The sequence below is a fragment of the Nuphar pumila genome, chromosome 14 (assembly GCF_984573655.1).
Source record: "Nuphar pumila chromosome 14, dmNupPumi1.hap1.1, whole genome shotgun sequence".
NCBI classification, from domain to species: Eukaryota; Viridiplantae; Streptophyta; class Magnoliopsida; order Nymphaeales; family Nymphaeaceae; genus Nuphar; species Nuphar pumila.
Window position 1 is genome coordinate 19074861 of NC_143262.1, and position 7886 is coordinate 19082746.

A 7886-nucleotide genomic window follows, 5' to 3' on the forward strand; every position below is an offset into this window, starting at 1 on the left:
CTGCCAATCGATTTGCAGACATGCTGCACACTATGAAGACTGCAACAAAAAAAACATCTGGCGTAGTAGATGATCAACTACAGTGGAAGGGCCATGGTCGTATTACTATCAGGAGAGATTACTGGAATGAAATGTGCGATAAGTGGGTGAGAGATGCATTTAGAAATCGCTCTGCGAAGGCTGCACAAAATTGAGCGAAAATGCCCGAAGCCCATCTACACACAGTTGGATTTAAGACATTTGTGAGCCACCTGAAGAAAATGGTAACTCATCAATATATAATATTAATTTTATAAGTATTGTTGCAAACTTGTGTACTAAATCTTTTGTCCTTTAACTTCGCAGGAAGCAGAAAAAGGAGGCATTGTACCATATAAGGATGTGTTTGTTGAAACACATAAACGGAAGACCATGGGAGTCTTCGTATCAGAGAAGGCGAGAACGACAACGGTATGTATTTATTCTATTAATAATCATTGCAATATGCAAGTTATCATAATGTTATCATTAATTATTAATGCATACTTTAAACATTATTTTGTAGGAGGCATATGATCAACAGATGGTAGAGCGATATGGCGATGACGCTACTCAGCATCCATCATTTGATCCTGCAGCATGGGTGACTGCAGCAGATGAACCCAAAAAAGGTCGCGTGTTCGGGTTTGGGAGTAATCTGAACACTTCACCAGTTATTGCTTCTTCCAGTTACGGCTCACAGGCTACTTTCGTCGACATAAGCTCCAAGCAGCAACCTATTCTTTCCGGTGATGATGTACGCCAGATCATTAAGAACACAATGAATGACTACTTCCATGACACCGTCGCCTCCTTTCTTCGAGATGAGATCACCAGTATTGTGCTGAATAGAGGATCTTCGATTGCAGGTCCCTCTCAGGTATAATCACATATTCAGTTTTTTGACTGCCTTAGCACACATATGAGCATGATAGAATCACATATATAACTTTTTGCTTGCCTTAGAGCACATATGAGCATGATAGAATCACATATAGAGTTTTTTTATTGCCTTAGAGCACATATGAGCATGCTATAATCACATATAGAGTTTTTTTATTGCCTTAGAACACATATGAGCATGCTAGAATCACATATAAAGTTTTTTTCCTGCCTTAGAGCACATACGAGCATGCTATAATCACATATTCATTTTTTTGACTGCCTAAGAACACATATGAGCATGATAGAATCACATATAAAGTTTTTTTGACTGCATTAGAACACATTTGAGCATACTATAATCACATATTCATTTTTTTGACTGCGTAAGAACACATATGAGCATGTTATAATCACATATTCAATTTTTTGACTACCTTAAAATCACATATAAAGTTTTTTTCCTGCCTTAGAGCACATATGAGCATGCTATAATCACATATTCAGTTTTTTGATTGCCTAAGAACACATATGAGCATGATAGAATCAAATATAAAGTTTTTTTGACTGCCTTAGAACACATATGAGCATGCTATAATCACATATTCAGTTTTTTGACTGCCTAAGAACACATATGAGCATGTTATAATCACATATTCAGTTTTTTGACTACCTTAAAACACATATGAGCATGTTATAATCACATATTCAGTTTTTTGACTACCTTAAAACACATATGAGCATGCCAAAATCACATATAGAGTTTTTTTACTGCCTTAGAACATATATCATTTATGATAGAATCACATATAATTTTTTTTGCTTTGCCTGCCTTAGAGCACATATGAGCATGCTATAATCACATATTCAATTTTTTGACTGCCTTAACACACATACGAGCATGATCGAATCACATATATAGCTTTTTGCCTGCCTTAAAGCACATCTGAGCATTATAGAATCACATATAGAGTTTTTCTAGCTGCCTTAGAACACATATGAACATGTTATAATCACATATTCAATTTTTCGACTGTCTTAGCACACATATGAGCATGATAGAATCACATATATAACTTTTTGCCTGCCTTAGAGCACATATGAGCATGATAGAATCACATATAGAGTTTTTTTATTGCCTTAGAACACACATGAGCACATGATAAAATCACATATAGTGTGTAATTTATTTCATTATATTTTGTTTATCAATACTGACTGTTCTTTTCTTGTGTAGGCTGCTAGCGATAATCAGCGTAGCGGAGCTGAAGGGACAGATAAAGGCAATGAACAAGAAGACGCACAAAATCTTGGCGATGATTAGAGAACTGTGTTGAAGAAGTTTTATTTTTTTTATGTTTCCTAATTGTAATTATTGAATTGTAAATAATTAAACTTGTTAATTTTAAGGTGGAACGATTAATTGTTGTAGATTCCTTTTATATGGAATTTTTTAGTGTAGTTTGTTTTTTATTTACAGGAAATATAAATTGTACATGAAATATAAATTGTACCGTTCTCTGTATTTAATTTTCAAATAAATTTTTTTTTATTTTTTTTCGCTTTTTGTGACGGATTAGCGACGGAAACATCCATCGGTATGTATATAAATCTAGCGATGTCTTAGCGACGGACGTAAATCCGTCGCCAAGCCGAGGTCGTCGTTTAGTACTGGCGGATTGGCGACAGAATAAAGCGCTCGTTAGTCCGTCGCAATTAGAGACGGATCTGGCGACAGATTTATTCTGTCGCCAGTTAGCGTTGAAAAATTCGCGCCGTAAGCATACCGTTGCCTCGTCGTTGCTAATCCGTCGCTACGCCTGTTAGCGACGGAATAGCGATAGAATGTGGTCATCGCTAATCTACTGCTTTGTTGTGGTGTTAGAGCACATATGAGCATGGTAGAATCATATATACAGTTTTTTTACTGCCTTAGAATACATATGAGCATGATAGAATCACATATAAAGTTTTTTTGCTGCCTTAGAACACATATGAGCATGGTAAAATCACATATACAACTTTTTGACTGTCTTAGAGCACATATGAGCATGATATAATCACATATACAAATTTTTTACTGCCTTTAAACACATATGGGCACGATAGAATCACATATAAAGTTTTTTTACTGCTTTATAACACATATGAGCATGATAGAATCATGTATAAAGTTTTTTTACTGCCTTAGAACACATATGAGCATGATAGAATCACATATAGAGTATAATTTATTTCAGTATATTTTGTTTATCAATACTGATATTTCTTTTCTCGTGTAGGTTGCTGGCGATAATCAGCGTAGTGGAGATGAAGAGACAGATCGAGACACTGAACAAGATGACGCACAAAATCTTGACGATGATTAGATTTATGTGTTGAATTTGTTCTACCTTCTTTTTGTTTAAAAAATGTAAATGTTGAATTGTAAATAATTAGAACTTGCGATTTTTATAGTGGATCGATTAATTGTTTTAGTTTCATTTTATATGTATTTTGATGTGTACTTTGTTTTTTATTCACAGAAAATATAAATTGTACAAGAAATATAAATTGTATCACGAGAATTTTTTTCTCAATATTTAATTTTTAAATATTTTTTAATATTTTTTTATTTTTTTGCGATGGATTAGCGATGGATATATCCGTCACTAATTACCATAGGTGTTGAATTTTGTGACGGATTAACGACGACTAGAAATCCGTCTCAAAACCAAACCTCCGCAGAGTAACGACGACCTTGCGATGGATTTTGGCATTCGTTAATCCATCGCAAGTTAGCGACGGAACATGCGACAAATATATTTCGTCGCCAATTAGCATCGAAAAATTCGTAATGGAAGCTATCCGTCGCTAAACAGTTTAGCGACGAATTAGTGTCAGATTAGCGACGGATTTAGGTCGTGGCTAATCCACAAATTTCTTGTAGTGGAAGGTGCTTTTAAATAAAAATGCAAGAAGTCGTCTCTTTCATGTGAAGTAATTTTCACATTCACCTGTTTTAAACAAGCGTGTCCTTGTACCCAAGGGTTAGGGTAGTTGGAACGAGACTCGACTGTTAGACGGGCAGTGGGTGTTTGATTTTTGCCGGCGTTATTCTCTTTGCATAAGCCCAAGCCGGTGGCTTCCCAGGGTCAAGGGGTGCGCCAGGTTTTACACCTCTCTAGCGTGGTTTTCAAGTTCCTATATGAAAAAACAAAACAAGCAAGTCCTTAGTTATTGAGCACACAATGCCAAACTAGACAAAGGGACTAAGCATTGGATGATATATATTTGAGGAACTATTGACTAAAAATTTTTTTTGTTTGTTGGAAAAAACCCACCATTATGAGTTGGACATCCAAGATATGGGTTGAGAGGCCTTACATTGGCTGTGACCCTGTTTGACAGTCACAGTGTTAAGGTTCCCCTCCCTATCCACCAGAGAAGTCTTTCCATCACTCCAACAGCTTATGGCACAAGACTTGCGCTGTATCAAACTTTTGGCATCCTTCTGATTGAATGCCTTAAATGCCTTTGTGTGCATTTAAGTAGGAACATATGTCAGATGCATCAACTTCAAACTTCATACGCACATGATCAGTATCAGTATTGTATCATACATATTTTTTTTTATGATACATTGACCAATCGTGGTATCGGCTCTTAAGTTGATACGACACTGCATATAGTATCGATAGGTTATGATTACCAAGTCGTTTCAACGGGCCTGCGAGACAGTGGTGTATCGTACTGTATCATATAACACATAATATATGATAAAAAATAAATATCTTATAATGATAAGTAACATTTTTGTTAGTTGTTACAGATTGTTTGGAATGTTTTAGTAGTGTATACGTATATTTAATTGATCATAATGCTTAAATTTGATTTTTTTTTCTATTGCATTCTATGGTTTTTCTAAATTTCTTATTTTTTATGTTCTTTTGATTTTCTGTAAATTTTTAAGTGCTTTTTTCTTCGTATCTTTTGATACAGTATGATACACCCATATCCCTGGCCCTTCCTATACGGGTTGCAATACACTTTTTGGCCTTGAAGACTCTGCTCATCTGATAGGAGCCACTCGTAGACATCCCCAAAGTTGAAAGGATGTCACACATTTAAAACCCAGAGATGCACGTTCATTGCCATGAGGCTGAAGCTGAGTGTACCCCTTGGTGGGCAAATTAAGAGACCCTAGGGTCTTATACTGTGAACTAGGTGAGCAAGGTGGGTTTTCCTTGGTTAACCCCAAAAAAGATTTTTTTTTCTTGAAAATGTACATGCCATGTGGTATCCCTGAGAATCCGACCGGATCTCGGTAAAAAACCAACTCCAAATCCGTATTCAATTGTACAAAAATGAATCGGACCCGATATAATACTCAACTGCAATAAACAAAGTCAAGCACGCGTACTCTAAGAAATGGGAAGCAGCAAGGTCTGTTAATGGTGGGAATTGGTGCCTTGGTTGTAATGACTTTCCTTGATTGTGTCTTGATATGATTCGATTTGCAGTTGGAACCTTCTTATTGCATAACTCTCTTGAATGAGGGAATTCCTTCTGCGCGTCTTATTCATTTGGTAACTCCTTCTTTTGCCCAGCTTCTAAATATGGGCCAACCCCTCTGAACAAGCCAATGCCTAGCATATAGGGGTGGCAATAGTGTCGGGTTGGCGGGTTGGGTCGGAGGGTTGGCGGGTCAGCATACCTCAACATGAACCCGACCCGTTTATTAAACCGGTCGGCTGTGGCAAACACGAACCCGACCCATTTATTAAACGGGTAACCCCACACGACACGGTTAACCCGTTTAATAAACGGGTCGGGTCGGGTAAACAGGTTGGTGGGTCAGGTTCAGGTAAACGGGTTGGCGAGTGGGTTGGCGGGTCGGGTTCGAGTAAACGGGTTGGCGGGCGGGTCGGGTTTGGGTAAACGGTTTGGCCCGCCTGCCTAACCCGTTTATTAAACGGGTCAGCCGGGTTGGCATACCCCTAATTAACATGAACCCGACCCGTTTAATAAACGGGTTAGGCGGGTCGACCCGTTTATGATACAAACCCATTTAATTCAAACCCGAACCCGGCTAAGAAGCGGGTTGGCAGGTCGTGTCAGATTTTGCCACCCCTACTAGCATAGGCCCTGGGGACAGGGGTCCTAGCCTCGGAGTTTTACACAGCCGGCACAATGACCGTAGGTATGGCAGGTTGAGCCAGCATGTCCAGGTCTTGGTGCCGGGTGCCATTTCTTTGGGTTATTAATTAAAAAAAAGTTCAACTGTATCATATCAAACGGGGCCTACTGACTTTGACCTTGTAATTAGGGATGCGTAGAATATGGAACTTCAATGTCTTTCAACTTGAGTAGCCAAGTTTTGCCCCATATCATCCAAGCGGGGCCTTCTGCTTATTCTCTCCTACTTACTACTTATCTTTCTTCTTTATTTTACTTTAAATAGTTTGTGATCCAAACATTCACTTAATTATCATACAATATATAGCCGGTGTAGTCAGCGGGGTGGTTGTGAGGGTGCTGAGATAAAGGCATCGGATCAAACCCCACCGGCGCATGGATGTGTCCATAGCTTTGAGAGGTGGGTTATGTAAGGCAGGGTGGTCGTGGCCTCCCACCCCAGGTTTTAGTCACTTCGGTGAGAGGTTCCTCGTCATCAAAATTTTATATATTGTAGTAGCAGAAGGGTCATTACTAATAATTATATACGGTGAGGACTCTGTTAGATTTTTTTTCTTCTTAAGGACCCTCCTAGATTCAAATGATGCCAGATTTTATGATAGGTTACTAGTTATGACCCTTCTGCTTCTTGGGATCGATCTCATCACCTTCCCTTTAGTATTAAGATTGTGCTTTCAACTGAGCTGAGTTATGATCTATGCATAGTGTTTGCTTTCCTCTTGTCTCTTATTTTATTAGTAACTATATTTATGACTATGGTATTTGTTTTTTTTTATAATCAAGCTGGGGTTAGCCCGACCCCTACCAGGTCATTGAATTAAAAGAGGTTTTCAAAATCACTCATTCGGTAGTGGGTGCCAATCAGGGGGTGGATACCACCCTTATCTAATCTTGTAAGATCTCTAACCAAAAACTCAGATTTACATTGATCTAAAAATAACTATCACTCTATCAAGGCCATACAACATGTCCATAAGATGGGTGGGGATGCCCAAGTTGGACCCCCTCCCTTCTAGGGCCCGGCCTAGACCGCCAGCCAGGTCAACTTTCCTTGTCTCTAATATCACGCTTCCAGTTATATTGGAGATTTCTAAAATCTTTTCTCAAGCCCCACCATTCTCTGTTTTGCATGTTTCCCTGCAAGGTAAGACATCCCCCACTGCTATCCATGCAAACCCATCACATATTCCATATGCCAAATATACTTATATTTGCTATGAATGCTTACTTTAACCCGTCCCTGGGTGATCCATTTAGAGGCTATCGCGTGGGTTGAATTTTCAAGGATTTGCAGAACCCATCCCTCTATATATGATGTCATTGGCCTTTTGTGGAAGGGTTTTTGCCTTAGCCTAAAAAATTGATTCATTTCTCTCTTTTTATATCTTCCATACCACCACTTGGAAGGTTATGTCCCAACTTTCTTTTACTCTCTTATCCTTGACTTTCCTACCTATCTACTTATCTAACAAGTCCTTCACACTCTCTGCATTTTTCCATTTCATCCCAAAGAAAGTGGCCACTCTCCTCAACACCTGTTTAACCCACGGGCAATGTATGAATAGGTGGTCTCCATCCTCCTCTTCCTTTTTATCAAATTCACACCCGCTCAAAAATTGAAATCTTAGCCTTTTCAGGATTATGTGAGAAATCTATTTTTAAGGCAAATCGGAGAGTGATAGACGGGAGGGTGGTGTATGTTCTCCCTCAAGATTCACTAAATCCCACGTCTGTGTTTGGGGGTCTGAATGAGCACCACGTATACAAGCACGTGGGGCTCGATTCCCGTGTATGTTGACATCACTTAG